Source organism: Elephas maximus, chromosome 17 (assembly GCF_024166365.1).
Source record: "Elephas maximus indicus isolate mEleMax1 chromosome 17, mEleMax1 primary haplotype, whole genome shotgun sequence".
Classification (NCBI taxonomy): domain Eukaryota; kingdom Metazoa; phylum Chordata; class Mammalia; order Proboscidea; family Elephantidae; genus Elephas; species Elephas maximus.
The window spans coordinates 90,135,123-90,162,286 of NC_064835.1; the positions used below are offsets into that span (position 1 = coordinate 90,135,123).

Below are 27,164 nucleotides of genomic sequence, written 5' to 3' on the forward strand. Positions count from 1 at the left end.
ATTGGGCTTGTCTTGGTATTTTGAGGTTTTCCACACTTAATTCTCTGTCCCCCACTGTGAGATTCATTCATTAGGACTCTTTCCTTCTAGGTGCAGGCTGGCTCTCTGTGGCCTAGGAGCAGCCCCTGGGCCCCAGAGACTCACAGCTGTATCCCCAGTCACTGCTCATGGTGTCCAAGGACACCGGGCCTTTGGCTCTTTCCTCCCATTCTTTTCAGCGTTTTTGCAGCTGCTTCTTCTTGCTCTTCTCCTTCTGTCTGACTTTCCCCTTTTTCACTTCTCCATGGGGTGTCTGCCTGCTGAGTGGCCTCGCGTGCACTGTGTGGCAGTCGTGGTGACCCTACCTGATTTTCCATGGACGTCATCTCAAAGGCAGGGTGGTATGGTACAGAGAACAGAGCCGAGCTGACGTCAGAAGACCACACCTTCTGTCCCACCTCTGACTGAGCTCACAACCTGCACGACTTGGGACACCAGCGCAACTCTAGCCAAGTTTCCTCCCATCCGTAGTGACCAGGTAGGAAGAGGTGCTTCTCGCCTCGGGACTGACTCATGCTGGCCCAGACTTGCTTCTCCATGACATTTGGTTAGAGGCCAGTCGTATGGGGTTGGGAGAGGAAGGGTAAGTTGGCCTGAGGCATCCTCCAGTAAGTTCAGCATCTCATGTGTTTCTCGTTGGTTCTGCGAATGTGTGACTTGGGCGACTGAGGATGATGTCTGTGGGTGTTACCTCAATATTTGCAGATATCTGAACATGTACCATCAAAGAAGTTTCACTGAACAAAAAGTGTGCTCACTTTATATATACTGAAACTATCTTATGATTTTTTTCAGGAGATTGAGGTTTTTTTAATGTCACATGTTGAAAAGCACCACGTGCATGACAGCGATGTACAGGATTTTGTAGACATTATGTGGGAAGACTTACTCAGGGTGATAGTAGATTAATTTGGGCCCTGGTGGTACAGTGGTTAAGAGTTCGGCTGCCAACCAAAAATGTTGCAGTTCAAACCCACCAGCTGCTCCTTGGAAACCTTACAGGGCTTCTCTGTCCTATAGGGTCACTATGAGTTGGATCCAACTCGATAGCAATAGTATTTTTTGGTTTTCAGCCTGCAGTAGCTTATGTTTGCTCCTGGAAGCTGTTCACTTTGCAGACTGTAACAAATTTAAATATTTAACTTGACCTCATTGGATGAAAAGTTGTTGGAGGGAAAAACATAGATCTGGGTCAAATATTATTATTTATTTATTTAGCTTGTCTCTGCCACTTGCTGATTAATTTTCCAACAGTGATACCGGTTCTACATATCATCAGATTTTAAATGGCTGTGTTTGTATGTACAGGATAAAACTAATGCAACTTTACATGGAAAATCATTAGTATATATATTTTCTTCACGGAATATACATTTTCAATTTTCTATTGTTAGAAATGTTAGGCTACACTGAGGAATTAATGTTAGAGTCTACCTACTACATACCACAGTATTTCACAACAAGATGTGATAGCCCATAGAAGTTTAGTTCCAGTTTTAGCTAAATTCCTGTTTATGGCTAGTAGCTAGTATTTGTTCACTGTATGTCAGTACTTCCCAAATATTTAACCTGTACAGCAGTGTAGGCTGCTACATCCACTTTACAAATTCATAAAACTGATTAGAGTACCTTGTCCGGGGTGGCAGAACAAATAGTGCAAACGAGATTTAAATCTTTAGCCTTACTCAGTGGGGCTCTCAAATCAGATAGTTTATGTAATCTCGAATTTTAAATACATACTAGTCCTCAGCACGTAACAGGACATGTGAATTTCCCCTACTCACTCTCTCAGCCTGACTTCATCCCTGGCTCTTTTTCACTTGGTCTAGCTAAGATTACTCTTTAGCCCCCATCCATTTTCAGATCTTCAAGGTAAACCTTTCCACCCCTACCCCTAAGTTCTAACCCTTGTTTCCTCTATACTGAGTATCCTGCCTTCAAAATGCCCTGTCCTCCCCATTTAAAACTGTAAAGGCTCTCATTGTGGGACCCACTCTCCTTTTTCCAGCTTGCCTCAGCTCATACTATTCCAAAGTGCCTCCTGATTCACAGTGTTCTTTTTCTAGCAGTCCATCCTACAAACTAGTGCTCAATTTAACACAATCCCATGGCTTTCTTGTTCTGCCCCATTTGGGCTTGGACATACCTTCCCATCACTTAGCATAAACCCTAATTATTCATTAGATTAAATCCTGTTCTCTTTCCCCTGTTAACTTTCAGACCTAGGCTGATTGCACATGTCTATTTAACAATGCAGTTTTACACAGAATGCTAAGAGCACTTTTCTTCATATTTTACAGAAGAGCTTGAAACAGTATGGACTTTCTATTAATATTCATACCATAACACAGCTAAATCTAACCTAAATAGATGCATTACAATTTGTTTATAGGGTTTGAAGACTTAATGGCAATAACCAGGGAAGGACAAGAGCAAGCTTATTTTACATAACTGACTGGAAAATACATTCAAGAAGCAGTAAATAAAATTTAATATGGCCTCATGCTCCCAGAAGGAGGTGGTGCTGGATTTGGAGGGGTGATCGCTATGTCCAAACGACCTCATACTTGGAATTTCTTTGACTGCTGAGTCATGGAATCGTCATCCCCCTTTCTGCCAGACATGGTGCGGCCAGTCTCCTTTACTCAATAAGCCAGGTCTTTTAAGATCCGTAAAAACAATTGCAAAATTGGAATGCGTGCCCTTCTTTCTAGCTTCTGGGTAGACTTCTTTTACTAAACTAGTCGGTTCTTTCAAGGTTGCATCCATGCAAGTGTAGATCTGCAGCTCGCTGGAGGGTACACTGCTATGGGAGAACGCGTCCATTCGGTGGTGGCCGTTATTGGTGGTGAAAACAGCAGCAGCAGTGGGCATGTCACCTCCTGATCCATCGGCTTCTCCGGCTCCGTGATTTCCTCCTGGGTGACGCGAGACTCTACCACCGTCTTCCTCCTCTGGCCCGTGAGACACTCCTCAGATACGACTTTTTAAAATGGATTTTTGCCTGCATACTGTCGCATCCCTACATTGCTGGAGGTAATTAAGACCTGAAGACAAATACTTTGTTCTCACCTGTGAGGGTGCTGAATACGCTGACCCACAGAAGGTGGAAGAGATGGACACACAGCTATGCCGATGGCTGAGCCAAGGTCAAGTGACCCCAGGAAAACACAACTAGAGCCTGAGACTTCGGAGCTGTCAGAGGCCAGATCCTTCATCTGACTATGAGGAAAAGCAGGGAGGGAGGAAGGGAAGTGGCTCACCACTGTTGCACAGCTGGTTAGCGGTGGTTGAAGTGTGACCAGAAAGCCAGGTCCTCCAGACCTTCGAGCTGGCTTCACTCAGGTAAGCAGATTCACAGAAGAATCTACTTCCCCACCTGTCTCCCATGCCCAGAGCACTCCCGGGAGCTGAGACTCAGATGAAACCATGAGAAGTAGTGCTGTGTCTGGCTTGTGGCGTCACTCGCATGGGTTGTTAATCACACCCATCTGCTGATAGTGCCGTAAGATAGGAAGAAGTCATCTTCTCTGTGCTCTGTTTTTCCATCTGCCAAACACAGGTCAAGGCTGCTCTGACTTACGGCTTTTTTTCCCGCCCCTGGAGCTCTGTAAAGGAGCTGGGAAAGAGGGAGCTAGGAGTAAGACAACGGCTATGGTGCTTGCCTTTCAGCAATATTTCACTACTCTTTGAAACATCGGAAGTATTTCATAAATTTCTTATGTGGCACGTCCACTTTTCACTCTGTACTTCACCTGCTTCTTCACTGGTTCTTCATTCTACTTGCCAGTTAACCTCCTCTGCCCCTTTTCATCACGGCCAGTTTTCCCTGTGAATTCACCCATCACTCGGTGGTGATTCCAGGTCTCACCTGAGCTGCAGCATCACATCCAAGCATGCTCAGCTCATCTAACCCCGCATCCATCTCTATCTTCCCCCCAGCTCCCTTCTCAACACCCCCCTCCCCACCTCAACTCTGAGGCTGTGACTCGTCCTGTCCTGGGGCTCCCAGGGTGAATCTGACGCCTTTGTTTATTCTTTGCAGCATCTTTTGGGCCATCCCTTTCCCTCTGTCCCAGAAAGAAGCATCTGGGCTCCATACCCTGGGGTAAGTCCTGGTCCCCCCTTGTTTAGACACCAGCTCTGTGTCCTTGGGAAGGTCACTTTTATCTCTTTTAGCTGGGTGTCCTCTTCTGGTAAAAAGGAGATGGATTAGATGACCCCAAAGACCCGTCCAGTGTCCACACTCTGCAAATCTATGACTGGAAATTGCTAACACCCCTGCAATTCTAAACATTCTTGAGAATGAGCCAATCTGACCCTCTGCTACCTGTCGGTCTCAGTCTGCTGCAGAGTTGACCTTCTGAGGTAGACTGCATCCTGCGTGCTGCTCCCCGGGTCAACTGCAGCAGTGATTCCCCGTTTCCTCTGGGACAGAGTGGCCATGGAATGTATCATCCAGACTTGGGTGACAGGCATGAACCGTGACTGTCTCCGGATAAAACAGGGCATCTGGTCACCCTGTTATTGAATCAAGTCCAAATTCTCCGCCTTAATCAAATGGCTCTTCCTTGCCTGTCAGTCTCTCTCAGAACTTGGGCCAGGATTGTCCCCTGTTAAAAATTCTACCTTCTTTTTAATAATGGAAATTGGCCAGCAGGCAGATCTTTTGGTGCCAGTCTGCATTTGGACCATCATTTTCTAAACCAAAAATAAATAATCACACCTCCCAGTTTTGCTCTTCAGGGAGTTTCCTACACATCTGGTAGCAGCCGCTTCCAATTTGAGTAGGCGACAGCAGCCCCAGCTAGGATCCTCAGTGTGGCTAAAACTTCCTGAGGCCCCCACCCTGTCCTCCCTGGAAAAGGTAGGAAAGTGAGTCATGTGCTAGGGAAAAGTGGCCCTTGGGGGTGAACGCTGCTCCCCCGGGTCAGGAGACAAAACGGGGGGATCTGTAGGGTTCTGGAGCAGGACAGAACAACAGGGGTTGGCTCAGAGCAAGGTTTTCCCGCTGCAGCCTTCACCACAGTCCCGGCCTGGCCACTCTGCCCAAGGCCACTGTCTAGAGGCACCCTGTGAGGCTCAAGGCAGGCCTTCTGTAGGTTGGATCTGATACCAGACCACATTTACTCTAGAAAACAGTCACAGAAACCAAGCTGCTGTATGAAAATAAATCAATAAGCTGGCAGCCAGCTGGGCTTGCTGATAAGCCATCTCAAATCTCAGCTCCCCAGATTGTAGACCTGTGGCAGAGCCGCTACACCAGCAGCAGCCAGGATTACGGCATCTCCAGCCTGCTGTCCCCCTGGCAAGTTGGTGGAAGTGGGCATGCTATTTGGGGGTGAGATGGATGAGAATTTGGTCTGAGGAAATAAGTAGAGCCATTTTCATCTCTGCTGTCTACCCAGCTGGCGCAGGCAGAGACCCTTGGATTGGTGCACAGTTGCCTGGTGCTGAGGCCTGGGTCGGGAAAACCTGCAGAGATGAGGCCCCCGGGATCCTCCATGGACTGAAGGTGTGGGGGCTACAGTGCTTCCTAGAAGCTTCCTTAGCGTTTCTTGCCAACTGCCGAGCACTGACGTTGCCCCCAAATGCACAGGGGAAGCCAGACACCTTGCACCTCTCCCCTCACCACTGCAGTCCGGCCAGATAGAACCCTTTCTCTGTCTAATGACATTTTAAGAAATCTGATACACCCAAGTCGTATCCCCAAGTGAATGACAGGACACAACTTTTCAGTCCTCCACGTTTACAAAACACCTTCTTTCTGGAAATGGGCATTTCTCCCAACTTGAGTAATCTCAGCCTGTCAGGAATGAGAGGTTTCACAAGAAAAAATGCTATACCTCAGTGCGGGAATGGCCGTGCCCTGAAGAGAGAGGGGATTTTCCACACGACCGCTCTGCTGATTCACCTCCCTCAGCAGGTTTAGAAACAGCCCAGCAAGCTGATTGTCTGGTGTTCCCTAAATTGTCATTGTCACAAAGATGATTTCTGCTTCACTTCTCTCATAGTTCTCCCCCTCACCCCGGCTGCTCCCCCGACGTTGCTTGGCCCTAGGAGCAGTAATTGAGCCATTCAGCCATTGGGAACCGTCCTGTGCACATCCCCTTAGGGTCTCTTTGTCTGCTTTGTTTTTGAGACAAGGCCTCAGCTCCCTCACTTTTGGTTGGGTGCTTACCACAGCAACCCAAACCCATAAACAGGGTGTTTGCAGGGGACTGTCCCCGCTTCACAGGCAGCTGGCTGAGGCTGCTTCAACCTGTCAAGTGGGGCAGGTGGGGATTTTCCCTCTTTCCTGCATTCTAACTGCTCTTTCTTCCTTTTCTCACCGTGTGTAGGTGGTAGCTAGTTTATAGCACCAAACCTAACAGCAAATAGTTAATTGCAAACACTTCCCTTCATGCACAGGGCAAACGATTGTGTCTTCATCTCCTCAGACAGCCCTTTTCATGCCCATGGACCCCATCTTGTTCCCCTTGCCTTTGAGAGGCTCCCAGGCTGCATCCCTTGGCCTCTCAAGTCAAGGCACTCAAGGACTGCCTGTTTTGGACTGTACATCCTGTGTGTGACTACACATGCCCGCAGCCACAGCTCAGTGAGCTGGGTGGTCATGGGGCTGGGCCTCACACACAGAAAACAAGGTTCTCATTCAGGGCTTGACTGCACTTCCAAACCCGGTCCAGGTGAAGAGGGTCAGTCCCTGTCCTGTGTTATCCAGTGGCAGGTGTCTGTGGTGTTGAAATCCAGCCCTTTTCCAATGTTCTTTTCACACTACTGATTCTTCTGTGTTTTATTGACTATGCAAAGGCATTCAACTGTGTGAATCATAACAAATTATGGATAACTTTACGAAGAACGGGGATTCTAAAGCACTTAATAGTGCTCACATGGAACCTATAAATAGATCAAGAGGCAGTCATTCAGACAAAACAAGGGGTACCTCATGGTTTAAGGTCAGGAAAGGTGTGTGTCAAGGTTGTATCCTTTCACCATATTTATTCACTCTGTATGCTGAGCACATAGTCTGAGAAACTGGACTATATGAAGAGGAACGTGGCATCAAGATTGGAGAAAGGCTCGTTAACAACCTGCGTTATGCAGATAACACAACCTTGCTTGCTGAAAGTGAAGAGAACTTGAAGTACTTACTGATAAATATCAAAGACTACAGCCTTCAGTATGGATTACATCTCAACATAAAGAAACAAAAATCCTCACAACTGGACCGACAAGCAAACACAATGATAAATGGAGAAAAGATTGAAGTTGTCAAGGATTTCATTTTCTACAATCAATGCCCATGGAAGTAGCAGCCAAGAAATCAAATGACGTATTGCATTGGGCAAATCTGCTGCAAAAGACCTCCTTAAAGTGTTTTTTTTTTAAAAAAAAAAAAAAAGCAAAGATGTCACTTTGAGGACTAAAGTGAGCCTGACCCAAGCCATGGTATTTTCAGTTGCCCCATCTGCATGGGAAAGCTGGACAACGAATAAGGAAGACTGAAGAAGAATTGATGCCTTTGAACTGTGGTGTTAGTGAACAGTATTGGGCATACCATGGACTGCCAAAAAAATGAACAAATCTGTCTTGGAAGAAGTACAGCCACAATGTTCCTTAGAAGTGAGGGTGGCGAGACTTTGTCTCACATACTTTGGACATATTGTCAGGAGGGACCTGTCCCTGGAGCAGGACATCATGCTTGGCAAAGTAGAGGGTCAGTGAAAAAGAGGAAGACCCTCAACATGATGGACTGACACAGTGGCTGCAACAGTGGGCTCAAACATAGCAATGATTACAAGGATGGCAGAGGACAGGGCAGTGTTTTGTTCCGTTGCATTGGGCAAATTGTACATGTTGTACATAGGGTTCCTATAAGTCAGAACGGACTCGATAGCACCTAACAACAAAAATAAGAAGTAACAAAGTGTTGATACATGCAGTATCTTGAGTGAATCTCCAGAAAATTATGCTGAGTGGAAAACAAGCCAATCCCAAAGGGTTGTGTACTATAATCCCATTTATATAACATTCTTAAACTGACAAAAATATAGAAACGGAGACAAGAGTCATGGGTGTCTGTGGTTAAGAGTGGAGTGAGGTTTGAATGGGCAGGAGAGAAGTGTCTGTGGCCATAAAAAGACAACATGAAGGATCCAAAGGGTCTGTCTTTGAGTCTATCAATGTCATAGCCTGTTTGTTACATCGCACTATAGTCTTTGCAAGATGTTACCATTGGGAGAAAGTGCATAAAGGGTTTATGGCATCTCTCTGTATTATTTCTTAACTGCATGTGAATCTACACAATTATCTCAAAATACAAAGTTTCATTCAATTAAAAAAATTAGAAACTTAAAAAAACGTATTGAGAACAAGGTGGCTCAGAAAAGCTCAGAGTGAAGGAGCAAAGATATATTGGGCAAATTTTAATAACAACAAAAAATCTAGGGTTCTGATAATTAATATTGGTCCAAGTTGACTTCAAGGCCATAAAAGGTATTGAATAAGGAAAAACACGATACCATATAGGCCACAATCTACAATGGGAATTTACCTGTCATACATTTTATGCACAGGGTGGCATAATATACCAATACATAAGACATAAACTGCTGGAAAATCTAAAAAAATCACAGAACTCCAAAGTATCATGAGAATTTGAGCATGTCTCTTGCCAAGCAACGAAGAGACTGTGAACGATGATAATAAAGTTGAGTTCACAAATATATATTGAGTTTCGTTCGTTTCTTGACAATAGATAATATACCCTCTTTCCAAAGGCTCATCAACTTTTCACACACACAAAAAAGATGATATATTAGACTATAATAAAAACCTCAATAAATTCCACAAAGTAAAAAATAGTTCAGGTGACATTCTCTGCATCAACGAGACAACACTAGTAACAACAATAAAATAGAACCAAAAGAGAAAAGAAAAAAAAAGTTAGTCACCTAGAAATTTAGGCACTCTTTTTAAACCAATACTTGATCAAAGAAGAAATTAAAATTGAAATTGCTAAAAAGCTAAGAAATAATATAATGGAAATGTGAAACAAAGAAAAATCATACTTTTAAACCTTGATGAGAAAGGATGAATTAAGTTTGAAGATATTATGTTGAGTGAAGCGAGTCAATCACAAAAAGACAGATATTGTTTTTCCTCACTTATATAAAAGGACAAAAAAGGGCAAATGTACAAAGTTTATTAGTAGGAAAAGGGGGGTTAGCAGTGATGGAAAAATTGCATTGATTAAGGGTGGGTCGCATAGTTGATTATTGCAATTTCTGTCAATAAGTTGTACACCTGTAAAAAGTTGAATTGGCAAGTTGTGTGATAGATATACTCACAACAATGGCAAAACAAACAAACGAGCTGCTGAGGCTGCATATGTACAACCAAATACCTCATGGGATTTTGTACCTTGGTTTGCAGGTTTAGGGCTTGGTTTCATGGGACATCCCAGTTAATTGGCCTAATAACATATTTAGTGCTTCTGTTCTACCTCCTAGTTCACTGTGTAGTTCCCGGGGTCTTAAAAGCTTGCAAGTGGCCATCCAAGGCTCAACAATTGGTCTCTATTTGCCTGGAGCAACAGAGGAAGAAGGAGAGTCAGAAATAGGAGGAGGAAATGGATTGTGTGGCTAATTCCTTCTGCGAACAACTGCCTCCTTTACCATGAGACCAGAAGAACTGAATGGTGCCCAGCTGCCATTACTGAACATTCTGATCAAAGACTCTACAGACGAATCCTGATCAAAAGAGGAAAAATGCAAAACAAATTTTCCGTTTATCGTGGACTCCAGACTTTCTGGAGCCATGGAGGCTGGATGAATCCCTGAAACTATTGTCTTGAGATATCTTTAAATCTTAAACCAAAAAAAATCCCCTGAAGTCTTCTTAAAACCCAACATTAGTTTAGCTTTACTGATAAAGAATGTCTACCTTGAGCATTGTGGTATTTCAAGATCAGTGTGGGATCAAATTAACAACTGCCACTGGAAAGATTAGATAAGAACCTCAGGGGGCAGTGAGTTTATGTTAGTGGTGGAGGAACAACTCAGAGAAGGAGGGTGAGAATGGTGCACAACTTGAAGAATGTAATCAATGTCACTGAACTGTACATGTAGAAACTGTTGAGTAGGTATGTATTTTGCTCTGTATATTCTCAACATCAACAGAATGAATTAAATAAAAGAATCCAATTTAAGGAGCATTTTTATAAGCACTATGAAGACTGAAAGAAATAATAAATAAAAAGAACATAAATTTATAAATCAGAAAGCAGTAGATTTTTTTTTTTTTTAAACCAAACTAGTTCTCTTGAAGAAAAAAGAGCGAACAGTAGACTTCTAGAGAAACCACTGGTTTACCTAATCTACAGAAAAAGAGAGAGCCCAGGTACCTAGAAGTAGAAATGAAAAGAAGGAAATAAACATGGGTATCAAGAGAATTATAAGTTATACAAGACAGTATTCTACAGCATGTTTACAAGTAAAATTCAAATTATGGATGCAAGGAGTGGTTGTTTTAGGAAAATATAAGTTGCTGGAAGAAATTGAAAATCTCAAAATTCCCCAGGAATGGAATAAGTTGTCAAAGAACAATGCACTCCATGAACATGTACTGAATCCCTTTTATGTGCTGGGGTCCTGGAAGATCCAGAGGAAAACCAAAAGGCCTCACTTTCAGGTTGTTCTCTGCGAGTTGGGGCTGAGGGGAATTTAAGGGAACTCTCAATTTTGCAAGATCCTGGTCATCAAGGGCCAAACAGATGGGAGAAGTGAGAGAGGCCTGGGTGTCTGTCGTGTCCTGTCCCTCACGAGCTCACTTCTTTCTCATTAAGACCAAGCCCTTTCTATGCCCCTGTTTCCTGCTAGGGTAACATGCGGCCACTGGGGACTACCTCTCAGGACTTTTAGGAGCATAAAGAAGTACCCTGTGATGGTAGTTTCTCTTGGCTGCCCCCGTGCACGGGGACCACCTCCTGAGGACATCAGGAAAAGTGTCCAGGGGAGGGGGCTGTGCATTGGAATCCTGAAGGACGAGCTGCAAGCGAGGAAAAAAGTGTTCTAGACAAAGGACATGTACAGCAGCAGGAAGCAGAGGAAGGGCCTGGTACTCGAGGACCTGCCCCTGTGGCTTTCTATAACTGGAGCACGTAGGGTGGGCCGGGGGGGACGTGCGGAGCTGAGGCATGGACCAGTCACAGAGGGTCCCCCACATCAGCAACATTTAGCTGAATGTTCTTGGGTACGTACCCAAAAAAACCAGCCCAATTCTCAAGTAATTCCAACTCATGGTGAGCCCATGTGTGCTGGAGTAGAACTGTGCCCCATGGGAGTTTCAGTGGCTGCATTTTGGGAAGTAGATCACCAGGCCTTTCTGCTGAGGCACCACGGAGTAGACTCAAACCTCCACTCTTTTGGTCAGCAGTGAGTGGATTAATCATTTCCTCCACGGAGGGACTCCCTTACATAGATAGGTGTAAAGGAAATCAAGTGACCCTCGACATTCCAGGGGCTGAAATTGTCCATAAACTGAGCATCTTTGTGTGTGTGTGTGTGTGTGTATTAAATGTTTAATGAGGGACTAATTTGCTCTGCAAACCCTCATCCAAAGCACAAGAGAAAAAAAAAAAGAAAACTTTCTAAATTGTTGGAGTTCCAGAGGTGGTTCTGGCAAGAAGAAAGTACATTCAAAATGGCTAGACAAAAAGTTATGAGGTAGTTCACTAGAATTCTGCAATGTTGCTAACTGGAAAGGTTCTAGGCCATGCTAAGACATCCTCTTTGAGGCACTCAGGGCAACAGAATACAGGACTAAATGGATCACAGCTTTTCCTCTGTGCCTTTGTTGTGGTTCAAGCCCTGGTTGTGCAGTGGTTGAGTGCTCAGCCGCCAACCAGAAGGTTGGCAGTTCAAACCCACCAGCCACTCTCCAGAAACCCCACTCATAGGATCACCATGCATTGGAACTGACCCAGTGACAAAGGGTTTGTTTTTTTGTTGTGGCTAGTTAATTGCTGAGTCAGCTCCGACTCATGGCCACCTCGTATATAACAGAACCAAATGCTGCCTGGTCCTGTGCCATCTTCGTAATTGTTGGTATGTGTGAGTCCCTTGTTGTGGTTATTGTGTTAGTCCATCTCACTGAGGGCTTACCTTATTTCAGCTGGCCCTCTGCTTTACCAAACATGATGTCCTCTTCTAGCAGCTGGTCTTTCCTGATGACATGTTCAAAGTAAGCAAATAAAAGTTTCACCATCCTCGCTTCTAAGGAACATTCTGGTTACATTTCTTCTAAGACTGATTTTTCATTCTTTTGTCAGTTTATGGTATGTATGTTCTGTATTCTATGTCAGCACCATGGTTCAAACACATTGATTTTTCTGTCTGTTTTTTTCGTTATCCAACTTTCGCATGCCTGTGAGGCAACTGAAAAGATCATGGCTTGGGTCAGATGCACCTTAGTCTTCAAAGTGACATCTTTGCTTTTTACAGTTAAAGAGATCTTTTGTAGCAAATTTGCCCAACACAATATATCGTTTGATTTCTTGACTGCTGCTTCCATGGACATTGTTGATCCAAGTAGAATGACATCCTTGGCAACTTCAGTTTCTTCTCTATTTATCATGATGTTGTTTATCAGTCCAGTTTTGAGAATTTTTGCTTTTTTTCGTGTTCAGGTGTAATCCTTACTTAAGGCTGTAGTCTTTGACCTTTATCAGTAAATGCTTCAAGTCATCTTTATTTTCCACAAGCAAGGTTGTATCATCTGCATATTGCAGGTTGTTAATGGGTCTTCCTCCAATCCTGATACCATGTTCTTCTTCATATAGTGTTATGAAATTCTCATTTTTCCAGATTTCATCCGTATTGGTTTTGATCCACATAGTCAAATACCTTCGCACGGCTGATGAAACACAGGTAAACATCTTGTATTCTCCGCTTTCGGCCAGGATTAATTTGACAACAGTGATGATATCCCTCATTCCACATTCTCTTCTGAACCCAGCTTGAACTTCTGGCAGTTACCTGTCGATGAATAGCTGCAGTTGTTTTTGAATTATCTTTAGCAGAATTTTGCTAGCCTGAGATATTAATGATACTGTTCAATAATTTCTATGTTCTGTTTCATCACCTTTATTTGGAATGGGCACCAATATGGATCTTTTCAAGTCTGTCGCCTGGGTACCTATCTTTCAAATGTCTTACATGGATGAGTTAAGCACTTCCAGCATTTCATTCTTTTGATGAAGAATCTCAATTCGTGTTCTGTCAATTCTTGGAGGCTGTTTTTTTGCCGATGCCTTCAGTGCAGCTTAAACTACTTCCTTCAGTATCAAGCAGTTCTTGATCATATGTTATGTTCTGAAATGTTTGAATGACTTTATATATTTCTTCCATCTTCTTTTGATGCTTCCTGCATCATTCAGTTTTTACCCACAGAACCCTCCAGTATTGCATCTCAGTGCATTTGAGAAGTGCCAATAGTGTTCTTCCCTTTCAGTTTTCTGACTCCAGATTTTTCCAAATTTCATCATAATTTTTACTTTGTCTTCTGGAGCTGCCCTTAGAAATCTTTTGTTTAGCTCTTTTACTTCATTTTTTCTTTCATCTGCTTTAACTATTCTGTGCTTAAGAGAAAGTTTCAGAGTCTAAATTGAGCATCTTAAATCACTCTCCAGGGGTCCAGGGTGAGCCCGAAGTGGGGCTCTTAGATGCAGAGAAGGCTCTGACCTGCCCTGAAAGCCTTTTGATGGGGCTCCGTAGGTAGAGACGACAGAGCTAAGACTCACATGGCATGGTCTGAGGCCCAGGTGCAGGTGACGGGGAAGAGGTCTTGAAGTTGTTACTGGATAGGCCATCCCCAGCAGGTTCTTCCAGATCTGCTTCCAAGAAGCCTTGCTCAGCAATTAACTCAGATGGTCACTGGGGGGTTCCTTTTACCTATAAATCTTTGAAGCCCTCTTTTGGATTTCAACAGCATCATTGCAAGCTTTCTCTACTTCCCCCTAAGATCTAGAGGTGTTGTCTCAGCTCATTCCAGCCTTCCTTCCCAAGCTGTTGTTGGATTTGATGATGTAGGAAAATTAGCAGTAGATGGATGGGTAGGTGGGTGGGTGGGTGGATGATAGGGGAAGGTATAGAAAGACAGGCAGATATGTAGGTAGACAGACAGACAGACAAATAGATAAGTATAGATAGATGACAAGTAGATGGATGAATAGCCCCTGGTAGAGGAACGGGGCCTCATCTGAACTTGCCTGACATGGAGGTGGACCTCTGAAATGAAAAAGTTCTTTGGTGTTTGTTCCTTGATTATTAATGCCCATCCTGTGAGTTTAACCTTCTAGGTAAGGGATCTAAGTCCAAATTCAAGGACAAATGGGGAATTAGAGGCAGCAGTAAGTTGAGGTCAATTCTGGGTTACAAGTCAGAGAGAAGAGCCCGACTGAGTGCCTTTTTACAAGTCACCTGTCTGCATACGGTGGGGGCTGTATTTCTGAGCCAGGCTGCAGGGTGGTATGTAAGGACCCCCTCATCTCTGCCTGCAAAGCTCTGCTTTCTGAATTTGCTTACTCCCACTGGACATGATGAGGCTGTAACACCATAGAGGATGGGTTTGCCAGAGCATGGCAACACACAGGAGAGCTTTGATTCTGCAGTCAGCAATATAACCCCCCTATTATGGATTGACTTGTGTCCCCCAAAGATGTATGTCAACTTGGCTAGTCCGTGATTCCCGGTATTGTGTGATTGTCCACCATTTTGTCATCTGATGTGATTTTTCTGTGTTGTAAATCCTGCCTCTATTATGCTAATGAGGTGGGATTATCCGCAGTTATGTTAATGAGGCAGGACTCAATCTACAAGATTAGGTTGTGTCTTAAATCAATCTCTTTGGAGATATAAAAGGGAGAAGTGAGCAGAGAGACAGGGGGACCTCATAGCACCAAGAAACAAGAGTCAGGAGAGTAACGCGCCCTTTGGACCCAGGGTCCCTGTGCTGAGAAGCTCCTAGATCAGGGGAAGATAGATAACAAGGACCTGTCCCAAGAACTGACAGAGAGAGAAAGCCCTCCCCTGGAGTTGGCACCCTGAATTTGGACTTCTAGCCTCCTAGACTGTGAGAGAATAAATTTCTCTTTGTTAAAGCCATCCATTTGTGGTATTTCTTTTATAGCAGCACTAGGTAACTAAGATACCTCCCCCTCAATAGAAGAGAAAGAATTTCCCATCAGCCTGCCTTCAGGGTCCAGAGGCAGCAGGACCCCAGGCTCCCTTCCATCCAGTGCATTCAGTATGCGAGTAGAAGATGTCTGTGGTTACCTTCTCAGACCCTTCCCTTTGTTTCCTTTTGGGCTTGTCAAATCTTTGTTTTGTGCAGATGGATTTTCTGCACTTTTCATTTCTCAGCATCTAGAGAGGACAGGATATAGCATACGTCTGGACTTTTCCAAGGAGTCCTTGGGTGGTGCCAGTAGTTAAGCGCTTAGCTACTAACTGAAAGATTGGCAGTTTGAGCCCACCCAGAGGAGCCTCAAAAGAAAGCCCCGGTGATCCGCTTCCAAAAGTCACAGCACTGAAAACCGTGTGGAGTGTAGTCGACTCTGACATGCATGGGGTGGCCGTGAGTCAGAGTCAACACAATGGCGACTGGCCAAGCGTTTCCACTGGGGCCTAAACAGGTTGTGCCTGCATCCTTGGGTCTGGGTGTAGGCTGTCCTGCCTTCTTCCATGGCATTTGATCCACCATGACACAAGTGAGTGTCCCGTCATCACCTCACAGTGATGCTTGGCGAAGAGAAGCAGTTTCTTCTGCACAGAAGAGAGAGCCACCCGGGGCTGTGTCCAAAGATTCAGAAGAAAGAGGTCTCCTTCCTCCTCAGCCCTCTCCCCAGAGTACCCTGACTGACCAGAGTGGTCCAGCTGCCATTGTCTGCCACCTTCCTTGAGAAGAGAGGCTTTTAGGACACAGAGGTACTGAGCAGGTTGGATGTTAAAAACTGGGAAACATCTCCAGACGGTGGAAGAAAAAGAGGCCAATCTTGAACAACCTCCCCTGGTGATCAAAAGGGCACTGAAGTTGCCCTCCCTTTTCTGGTTAGATATAAATAAGACTTGCTCACCTGTGCAGACCTGTGCTCACACCTGGAGGTGATGGTGTGGAGGAAACTGAACAGGTGGACTGTAAGGACTGGAAATGGGCACTGTTCCAGTTTGGTCCAATTTTCAGTCGCGTTCCTTTTGCAAAGAATGTCCTTAGAAACCGCAAAGCTAGTACTTTTGCTAATGCAAACAGAAATTTCTTAAACTAAGAGATGGGGCCACTGCCCATCAATTTTACAGGCAGTAATGCAGATCCCCAGTGGCTAAAGCCTGAGGCAGCTGGCAGAGCACTTCATCACAGTGAGAGAACTGGGTTGTTGCCAAGGGGAAGCTGTTGTGATAGCATGCTGTTATTGCTCTGCATTAATAAGTTGTGTTCATCTTCTCGGACTCTGGTGGCCCAACTCAGCCCTTTTTCTTCATCTTTTTGCTTATTATACAGCTCAGGCCATGGGTATGTGCCGCCTACTTGTCATGAATTGCAGGAAAACCCCCTCCTGCTGCTGCTGGTCCCGGTGGGCTTACACTTCTGGGAATCAAGGCTTTCTGGACTCTTTGGTTCCACAAATTATACTGAGCACGATGCTGGGCTGGCGCTGCAGGGAACTCCAAGATGCATGCCCACAGTTCTACCTTCATGATCATTTTGTGGTTTCAGGGAAGAAAGTCACATAGCCAGATAATTTCAACAACAGGCAGACTGTGTAACAGAGGGAAAACACACTGCTGTGGGAACCCAGACGAGGAGAGGGAAACTTGCAACGGGGGTAGATGAGGGGTGCCTTCTTGGGTGAGGTTTCAGTTTAGGGAACTCTTAGAGAGTGTAGCCATTTCAACCTGGAGTTTACCATAATGAAGAAGGAGGAACCTAGACACAAGAAAGGACACATAGCCTTTATGTATTTTTTTAATTATTACACAGTAAAATGACCTTATTTACAACAATGACCAAAAAAAAAAAAAAAAGACTAGCTGCTAAGGCTGCTTATGTACGACAAAACACCTCATGAAATTTGGCTCCTTAGTTTGGAGGTTTAGGGTCACAGTTTCATGGGACATCCCAGTTAATTGGCCTAATAACATGTTCAGTGCTTCTTTTCTATCTCCCACCCCTGGTGGCATGGTGGTTAAGAGCTCAGGCTGCTTACCAAAAGGTTGGCGGCTCAAATCCACCCGCTGCTCCTTGGAAACCCTATAAGGCAGTTCTACTCTGTCACATAGGGTCACTATGAGTCAGCATCAACTCGATGGCACACAACAACAACAGTTCCTTGAGTAGTTTCTGGGGTCTTAAAAGTTTACAAGTGGCCATCCAAGGCACAACAATTGGTCTCTATTCACCTGGAGCAACAAAGGAAGAAGAGTCAGGAATAGGAGGAATGTGCGGCTAATTGCCTCCATGAAAAACTGTCTCCTTTGCCATGAGACCAGAAGAACTGAATGATACTGGGCTACCACTACTGAATGTTCTGATCAAAGATTCTGTAGAGGAATCCTGACCAAAAGGGGGAAAATGCAAAACAAGTTTTCAAATTATCACAGACTTCAGACTTTCTGGAGCCATGGAGGCTGGATGAATCCCTGAAACTGTTGTCCTCAGGTAACCTTTAAACTTTAAACCAAAAATATCCCCTGAAGTCTTCTTAAAACCAAACAATAGTTTAACTTAACTAGTAAAGACTGCCTGCCTTGAGCATTATGCTCTTTTGTTGTTGTTAGGTGTGGTTGAGTTGATTCCGACTCATAGCGACCCTGAAACACTGCGAGGTCCTGCGCCATCCTTAAAATGGTTGTTATGCTTGAGCCTATTTTTGCAGCCACTGTGTCAATCCATCTCCTTGAGGGTTTTTATCTTTTCCTCTGACCCTGTACTTTCCGCTGACCCTGTACTTTCCCAAACATGATGTCCTTCTCCAGGGACTGATCCCTCCTGATAGCACGTCCAAAGTATATAAGATGCAGTCTCTCCATCTTTGCTTCTAAGGAGCATTCTGGTTGTACTTCCTCTAAGACAGATTTGTTTGTTCTTTTGGCTGTGGTATATTCAATATTCTTCGCCAACACCACAAATCAAAGGCGTCCATTCTTCTCCGGTCTTCCTTATTCATTGTCCAGCTTTAACATGCATATGATGTAATTGAAAATACCATGGCTTGGGTCAGGCACATCTATGTCTTCAAGGTGATATCTTTGCTCTTCAACACTTTGAAGAGATCCTTTGTGGCAGATTTGCCCAATGCCATGTGTCTTGATTTCTTGACTGCTGCTTCCACGGGTGTTGATTGTGGATCCAAGTGAAATTAAATCCTTGACAACTTCAGTCTTTTCTCCATTTATTATGATGTGGCTCATTGGTCCAGTTGTGAGGATTTTTGTTTTCTTTATGTTGAGGCGTAATCCATACTGAAGGCTGTGGTCTTTGATCTTCATCAGTAAGTGCTTCAAGTCCTCTTCACTTTCAGCAAGCAAAGTTATGTCATGTTCATGATGCAGGTTGTTAATGAGCCTTCCTCCAATCTTGATGCCCCATTCTTCTTCATATAGTCCAGCTTCTTGGATTATACCATCTCAAGAATAGATTTGATGCATTGAACACTAATGACCAAAGACCACACGAGTAGTAGAATGACTTCAAGGACATCATACTTGAAGAAAGCAAGAGGTCATTGGAAAGAAAGGAAAGAAAAAAATGACCAAGATGGATGTCAGAGGAGACTCTGCAGTTTGCTCTCAAACATCCAGTAGTAGCTAAAGCAAAAGGAAGAAATGATGATAAAAGAACTGAAAAGAAGATTTCAAAGGGCAGCTTGAGAAGACAAAGTAAAGTATTATAATGACATGTGCAAAGAGTTGGAGATAGAAAACCAAAAAGGAAGAACATGCTTGGTGCTTGTCAGGCTGAAAGAACTGAAGAAAAGATTCAAGCCTGGAGTTGCGGTAGTGAAAGATTCTATGGGGAAAATATTAAATGTCACAGGAAGCATCAAAAGAAGATGGAAGGAATACACAGAGTCATTATACCAAAAAGAATTAGTCAATGTTCAACCATTTCAAGAGGTAGCATATGATCAGGAACCAATGGTACTGAAGGAGGAAGTACAAGCTGCATTGAAGGCATTGGTGAAAAACAAAGGCTCCAAGAATTGACAGAATATCAATTGAGATGTTTCAGCAAATGGATGCAGTGCTGGAAGTGCTCACTCGTCTATGCCAAGAAATTTGGAAGACACCTACCTGGCCAACCAAATGGAAGAGATCCATATTTATGCCTATTCCCAAGAAAGGTGATCCAACTGATGCAGAAATTATAGAACAATATCATTAGTATCACAGGCAAATTTTGCAGAAGATCATTCAAAAGTGGCTGCAGCAGTATATCGACAGGGAATTGCCAGAAATTCAGGACGTGGAACCAGGGATATCACTGATGATGGCAGATGGATCCTGGCTGAAAGCAAAAATACCAGAAGGATGTTTACCTGTGTTTTATTGACTATGCAAAGCTATTCGACTGTGTGGATCATAACAAATTATGGATGACATTGCAAAGAACTGGAATTCCAGAACACTTAATTGTGCTCATGAGGAACCTTTACATAGATCAAGAGGCAGTTGTTTGAACAGAACAGGGGAATACTGATTGGTTTAAAGTCAGGAAAGGTGTGCGTCAGGGTTGCATCCTTTTACCACACCTATATTCCATGCTCTTTTAAGAACTATCTATATGGGATCAAGTTGACAACAACTCAAAAGATTAAATAGGAACCTTCGGGGGCAGTGAGTTTGTGTTAAAGGGAGAGAAACAACTCAGAAAAGGAGGGTGGGAATGCTTGCAGAACTCAAAGAATGTAATTAATGTCACCGAATGGTACATGTAGAAACTGTTGAATTGGTGTATATTTTGTTGTGGATATTCGCAACAAGAACAACAACATAATATCTTTTTAAATGACCTTGTTTTTGAGAGTATAAAAAAAAACCAAACCTGTTGCCGTCAAGTCGATTCCGGCTCATAGCGAGAGTATAGTTCTATAAATTTTAGGACATGTATAGATTCATGTAACCACCACCGCAACCAGGATACAGAAAAATTTAATTACCCTGAAATAATCCCTTATACCCCTGCCAATACATAACCTTTTGATATTGGCTTTCTCTACTCAGCACAGGGACGCATTACTCAAAAAACAAGATATGCACAGCTTTACTTGTACTTACTTATTAATCTGTAGTGCACAGTTTCACCAGTATTTCACCACATGTGTAAGTAAGCACAAGCAAGTCCATGCATACCTTGCTTCCTGGTTAATCTGTCCCTAACTCAGCATAATGACTTTGAGATCAACCAAGTTGTATGCATCAATATTTCATTCTTTTTCATTGCTAAAGTAGTATTCTGTTGTATGTGTGTACCAAAATTGTTTATCCACTTACCTGTTGAAAGGCATTTGGGTTATTTCCAGTTTTTGATGATAATGAATAGAGCTGCCAAAAATACTTATGTACAGATTACCGTGTGAACATAAATTTTCATTTTTCTAGGGCATAGTTTCTCAATTTTGGCCCTCTTGGCTTTTTGGGCTGGATATATCGTTGTTGTGGGGGTTGTCCTGTGTGTTGTAGGATGTTAGCAGTATGCCTGGCCTCTATCTACGAGATGTCAGTAGAACCACCCCGGTTTTGATGGCCAAAAAACATCTCCAGACATCATCGAATGTCCCCTGAGGGATGAAAAGCTCCATGATTTCAAGCCACTGCTCAAGGGTAAATATGCAGGAGTGGATTTTACAGGGTCACATGGTAAGTGTATGTTCAACTTTATAAGAATCTTTACATTTTGATTTTTTATCAAAAATCATTTGGATGTATTTGTGTGGGTCTACTTATGGGTTTTCTCCTTTACTCCATTGATCTTTCTGTTTATCCCCTGATAATCCTGTGTTATCTTCATTACTGTAACTGTATAGAAAGTCTTAAAATCAAGTAGGGTGATTCCTCCAACTTTATTTTTCTTTTGCAAAACGTTTTAATTATTCTAGTTTCTCTGCCTTTCCAAACATTCTAGAATCAGTTTGTGTCTATCTACAAAAAGTTCTGCTGCATTTTTTATTGGAATTGCATAAAATCTATGGGTCCATCTGGGGAGAATTGGCTGTGCTCTATTGACTCTTCCAATCCATGTTATTAAGCCTTCTTTGATTGCTTTCATCAGCATTTTTAGTTTTCAGCATAAAGGTCCTGTACATGTTTTTGTGGATTTAACCAGATGTTTCGTTGTCTCAGAGCTATTGTAAGACATATCTTTTAAATTTTGGTTTCAAATTACACATTGACACTAATGTAGAAATAGTTGGTTTTTGTGTGTCAACTTTGTATCCTGTGACCCTGCTAAGCTCACTGTTATTTCTAGGAGTTTTTGTTTCTTGTAATTTCCTATGTCAAAAATCATGTTTTTTGCAAATAGGGATAGTTTTATTTTTTCCCTTCCAATTTGCATGCCTTCGTCTTCTTTTTCTTGCCTTACCGCAATGGCTGGGACTCCACTGTGATGTTGAGTAGGAGTGGTGAGATCAGACATCCTTGCCTTGTTCCCAGTCTTAGGCAGAAAGCACTCAGTCTTCCACCATTGGGTAAAATATTAGCAGTAGGGTTGTTCTGGAGGTTTTAGGTGGATGCTGTTAATCAAGTTGACAAAGTTTTCTTCTATTCTTTGTTTCTTCAGGGTTTTTTATTTAAAAAATTTTTTTAAACATGAATGGATGTAGAATTTTGTCAAATGCTTTTTCTGGCATCAATTGATATGACCACGTGGTTTTTCTTCTTTAGATTGTTAACATGGTCAATTACAATTATTGATTTTTTCGAAGGTCACACCAAAATTTTAATAGTGATTATCTGTAGGTAGTAGGCTTAAATACCATTGTGGTTTTCTTCTTTATGTTGTATCGTTGTTGTTCGGTGCCATCGAGTCAGTTCTGACTCGTAGCGACCCTATGCACAACAGAACGAAACACTGCCCAGTCCTGTGCCATCCTTACAATCGTTGTTATGCTTGAACTCATTGTTGCAGCCACTGTGTCTATCCACCTCGTTGAGGGTCTACCTCTTTTCTGCTGACCCTGTACTCTGCCAAGCATGATGTCCTTCTCCAGGGACTGATCCCTCCTGACAACATGTCCAAAGTATGTAAGACGCATTCTCGCCATCCTTGCTTCTAAGGAGCATTCTGGCTGTACTTCTTCTAAGACAGATTTGTTCATTCTTTTGGCAATTCAATTCAATTCAATATTCTTTGCCAACACCACAATTCAAAGGCGTCAACTCTTCTTCAGTCTTCCTTATTCATTGCCCAGCTTTCACATGCATATGATGTGATTGAAAATACCACGGCTTGGGTCAGGCGCACCTTAGTCTTCAAGGTGACATCTTTGTTCTTCTTGACTGCTGCTTCCATGGCTGTTGATTGTGGATCCAAGTAAAATGAAATCCTTGACAACTTCAATCTTTTCTTCATTTATCATGATGTTGTTCATTGGACCAGTTGTGAGGATTTTTGTTTTCTTTATGTTGAGGCGTAATCCATACTGAAGGCTGTGGTCTTTGATCTTCATTAGTAAGTGCTTCAAGTCCTCTTCACTTTCAGCAAGCAAGGTTGTGTCATCTGCATAATGCAGGTTGTTAATGAGTCTTCCTACAATCCTGATGCCCATTCTTCTTCATATAGCCCAGCTTCTCGTATTATTTGTTCAGCATACAGATTAAATAGGTATGGTGAAAGAATACAACCCTGACGCACACCTTTCCTGACTTTAAACCAATCAGTATCCCCTTGTTCTGTCCGAACAACTGCCTCTTGATCTATGTAAAGGTTCCTCATGAGCACAATTAAGTGTTCTGGAATTCCCGTTCTTCTCAGTGTTATCCGTAGTTTGTTATGATCCACACAGTCAAATGCCTTTGCATAATCAGTAAAACACAGGTAAATATCCTTCTGGTATTCTCTGCTTTCAGCCCGGATCCATCTGACATCAGCAATGATATCCCTGGTTCCACATCCTCTTCTGAAACCAGCCTGAATTTCTGGCAGTTCTCTGTCGATATACTGCTGCAGCCGTTTTTGAATGATCTTCAGCAGAATTTTGCTTGCGTGTGATATTAATGATGTTGTTTAATAATTTCCACATTCGGTTGGATCACCTTTCTTGGGAATAGGCATAAATATGGATCTCTTCCAGTCAGTCGGCCAGGAAGCTGTCTTCCATATTTCTTGGCATAGACGAGTGAGCACCTCCATCCAGTGCTGCATTTGTTTGTTGAAACATCTCAATTGATATTCTATCAATTCCTGGAGCCTTGTTTTTTGCCAATGCCGTCAGAGCAGCTTGGACTTCTTCCTTCAGTACCATCGGTTCCCTATCATATGCCACCTCTTGAAACGGTTCAATATTGACTAATTCTTTTTGGTATAATGACTCTGTGTATTCCTTCCATCTTCTTTTGATGCTTCCTGCATCATTTAATATTTTCCCCATGGAATCCTTCACTATTGCAACTCGAGGGTTGAATATTTTCTTCAGTTCTTTCAGCTTGAGAAACGCCGAGGGTGTTCTTCCCTTTTGGTTTTCCATCTCCAGCTCTTTGCACATGTCATTATAATACTTTATTTTGTCTTCTCGAGAGGCCCTTTGAAATCTTCTGTTCAGTTCTTTTACTTCATCAATTCTTCCTTTTGCTTTAGCTGCCTAACGCTCGAGAGCAAGTTTCAGAGTCTCCTCTGACAGCTACCTTGGTCTTTTCTTTCTTTCCTGTCTTTTCAGTGACCTCTTGCTTTCTTCATGGATGATGTCCTTGATGTCATTCCACAACTCGTCTGGTCTTCGGTCACTGGTGTTCAATGCGTCAAATCTATTCTTGAGATGGTCTCTAAATTCAGGTGGGATATACTCAAGGTCATATTTTGGCTCTCGTGGTCTTGCTGATTTTCTTCAGTTTCAACTTGAACTTGCATGTGAGCAATTGATGGTCTGTTCCACAGTTGGTCCCTGGCCTTGTTCTGACTGATGATATTGAGCTTTTCCATCGTCTCTTTCCACAGATGTAGTCAATTTGATTTTTGTGTGTTCCATCTGGCGAGATCCATGTGTATAGTCACCGTTTATGTTGGTGCAAGAAGGTATTTGCAATGAAGAAGTCATCGGTCTTGCAAAATTCTATCATTCGATCTCCGGCATTGTTTCTATCACCAAGGCCATATTTTCCAACTACTGATCCTTCTTCTTTGTTTCCAACTTTCGCATTCCAATCGCCAGTAATTATCAATGCATCTTGATTGCATGTTCATTCAATTTCAGACTGCAGCAGCTGATAAAAATCTTCTATTTCTTCATCTTTGGCCTTAGTGGTTGGTGTGTAAATTTGAATAATAGTTGAATTAACTGGTCTTCCTTGTAGGCGTATGGATATTATCCTATCACTGACAGTGTTGTACTTCAGGATAGATCTTGAAATGTTCTTTTTGACGATGAATGCAACACCATTCCTCTTCAAGCTGTCATTCACAGCATAGTAGACTGTATGATTGTCCAATTCGAAATGGCCAGTACTAGTCCATTTCAGCTGACTAATGCCTAGGATATCAATGCTTATGTGTTCCATTTCATTTTTGACGATTTCCAATTACTTTGTACACTCCAGGTTCCAATTATTAATGGATGTTTGCAGCTGTTTCTTCTCATTTTGAGTCGTGCCACATCAGCATATGAAGGTCCCGAAAGCTTTACTCCATCCATGTCATTAAGGTCAACTCTACTTTGAGGAGGCAGCTCTTCCGCAGTCATCTTTTGAGTGCCTTCCAAGCTGGGGGGCTCATCTTCCAGCACTATATCAGACAATGTTCCGCTGCTATTCATAAGGTTTTCACTGGCTAATTCTTTTCAGAAGTAGACCACCGAGTCCTTCTTCCCAGTCTGTCTTAGTCTGGAAGCTCAGCTGAAACCCGTCCTCCATGGGTGACCCTGCTGGCATCTGAATACTGGTGGCATAGCTTCCAGCATCACAGCAACACACAAGCCCCCACAGTACGACAAACTGACAGACTCTTAGGTATTACCCAGATTTTCTAGAACAAACATGTATTTTTAAAATACGAAATAGAATTAAAAAAAAAAAAAAAACAGGCTATAACATCGTCATACTGTATACCGTGGAAAACCTGGTGTGTGGTGGTTACGTGCTACAGCTGCTAACCAAAAGGTTGGCGATTGGAATCCACCAGGTGCTCCTTGAAAGCTCTATGGGGCAGTTCTACTCTGTCCTATAGGGTCACTGTGATTCAGAATCGACTCAACAGCAATGGGCTGGTTTTGTTTTTTTTACATACACCATATGGACTCAAGCCAAAAGGGGGGACGACTACAGAGCTATGTTGAAATGTTAACACTGGTAGTTTCTGACTATTAGTGTTGCTTTTTTTTCCTTCTGTTTTATTCTACTTTTCAGATTGTCTACAACCATATGTAAAAATGCTTAGCACACGCCTGGCATATAGTGTGTGCTCAGGAAGGAGTACTTAATAGTATCAATTGTATAACTAGGAGAAATGTTTTAGAAGAATGGCCAGCATAGGATCAGAGCTTCAAGTCCAAGATCTCAGGACCTGGAGTTTGGACGATCTCACAGGAAAAAACACAGACTAGTTGCTCCAGGGGGCTTTAAGTGTTTCTCTACACGCAGGCCTGCTCTTGGAGCACAATTCTTCCAAAAAAGGAACCAGCGTAACAGTCCGAATGTTTATAGATTGCTGATGCCAGCAGATCCCTCTCCTGGGTGTGACAGTCATATGTGTTGACCAAATTTTTCTTTATTCACCGAATATCACCACTGCCAATATATATTAATCCTCAAAGGTTACTTCCATTAGACCAAGAGTCACATCCTTAGGGCTACATCATTCACGTAAACCCCCCCTTTTTTAATGTGAGAATTCTTTTATTGTGGCAGGTATACATATAACAAAACAGTTGCCATTTCAACATTTTTTACATGTATGGTTCAGTGACATTGATCATGTTCAGGCTGTACACCCATCATGACTCTTCTTTCCCAACTCCCTCCACAGACGCTCAGTGACCTTGATAAGGTCTTAGCTGAGTCATAGTCTGGTCCACACTGGATGTTTCTTTCTGTAAATCTTCCTTAAGTGACTTGACCTGAAAAGCGGAGAGCTCCGTTCATCCCTGGGGTCAGCAACCTCCGCAACGTCTCCAGCTTGTTGTGAGGAAACACTCTGTAGTTCACACGTGGCTCGTCGTCACTGTCCCCAAAGCCCTTCTTGAGGATGAGGAGTTTGTAGATCTGTGTTGCTCTCATCTTGCGCCTTCGTTTCCTTTGGCTGTTCCAAGTGAGCCCTGTACAAGCGTATCATTTTTAAAGGTCTCACCTTTAAAATGTTGCATTAATTGTCTTATTAATTCCCTGTGGCTGCTGTAACAAATTACCACACACTTTGTGGATTAAAACAACAGAAATGTACTCTGTTATGGTTCTGGAGGGCAGAAGTCCAAAATCGGTGTCCCTGGGACAAAATCAAAGTGTCGGCAGGATTGTGCTCCCTTTGGAGGCTCTGGGGAGAATCTGTTCCTTGCCTCTTCCAGCTTCAGCATTCGGCATTCCTTGACTTGTGGCCGCATCACTCCAGTCTCTGTCTCTGTGGTCACATTGCCATCTCTTCTTCATCTGTGAAATCTCCTTGTGCCTCACTTAGGGCCCACACATATAATCCCCGACAATCTCCCCACCTTAAGGTCCTTAACTTCATCAGTCTGCAGAGAACTTTTTTCCTTACACAGTCATATTTAGAGGTCCCAGGGGTTTGGACCTGATATATCAGGGGGCATGATTTAGCCCAAAATGTATGCCTTCTTTTGAGTTATTTTATTTGAACTTCATTTTTTAGGATTTTATTGTAATTTGTATTTCTTTGTATAGTTTTAAAAAAAATTTTTTAGTGGT

The 27,164-nt window shown here is 43.0% G+C and overlaps 1 pseudogene; it reads right to left on the reverse strand.

The window, feature by feature from the left end:
* Window positions 1-2,528: 2,528 nt before the first annotated feature.
* Window positions 2,529-26,522, reverse strand: LOC126060314 (histone deacetylase complex subunit SAP18-like; annotated as a pseudogene).
* Between the last annotated feature and the right edge of the window lie 642 nt (window positions 26,523-27,164).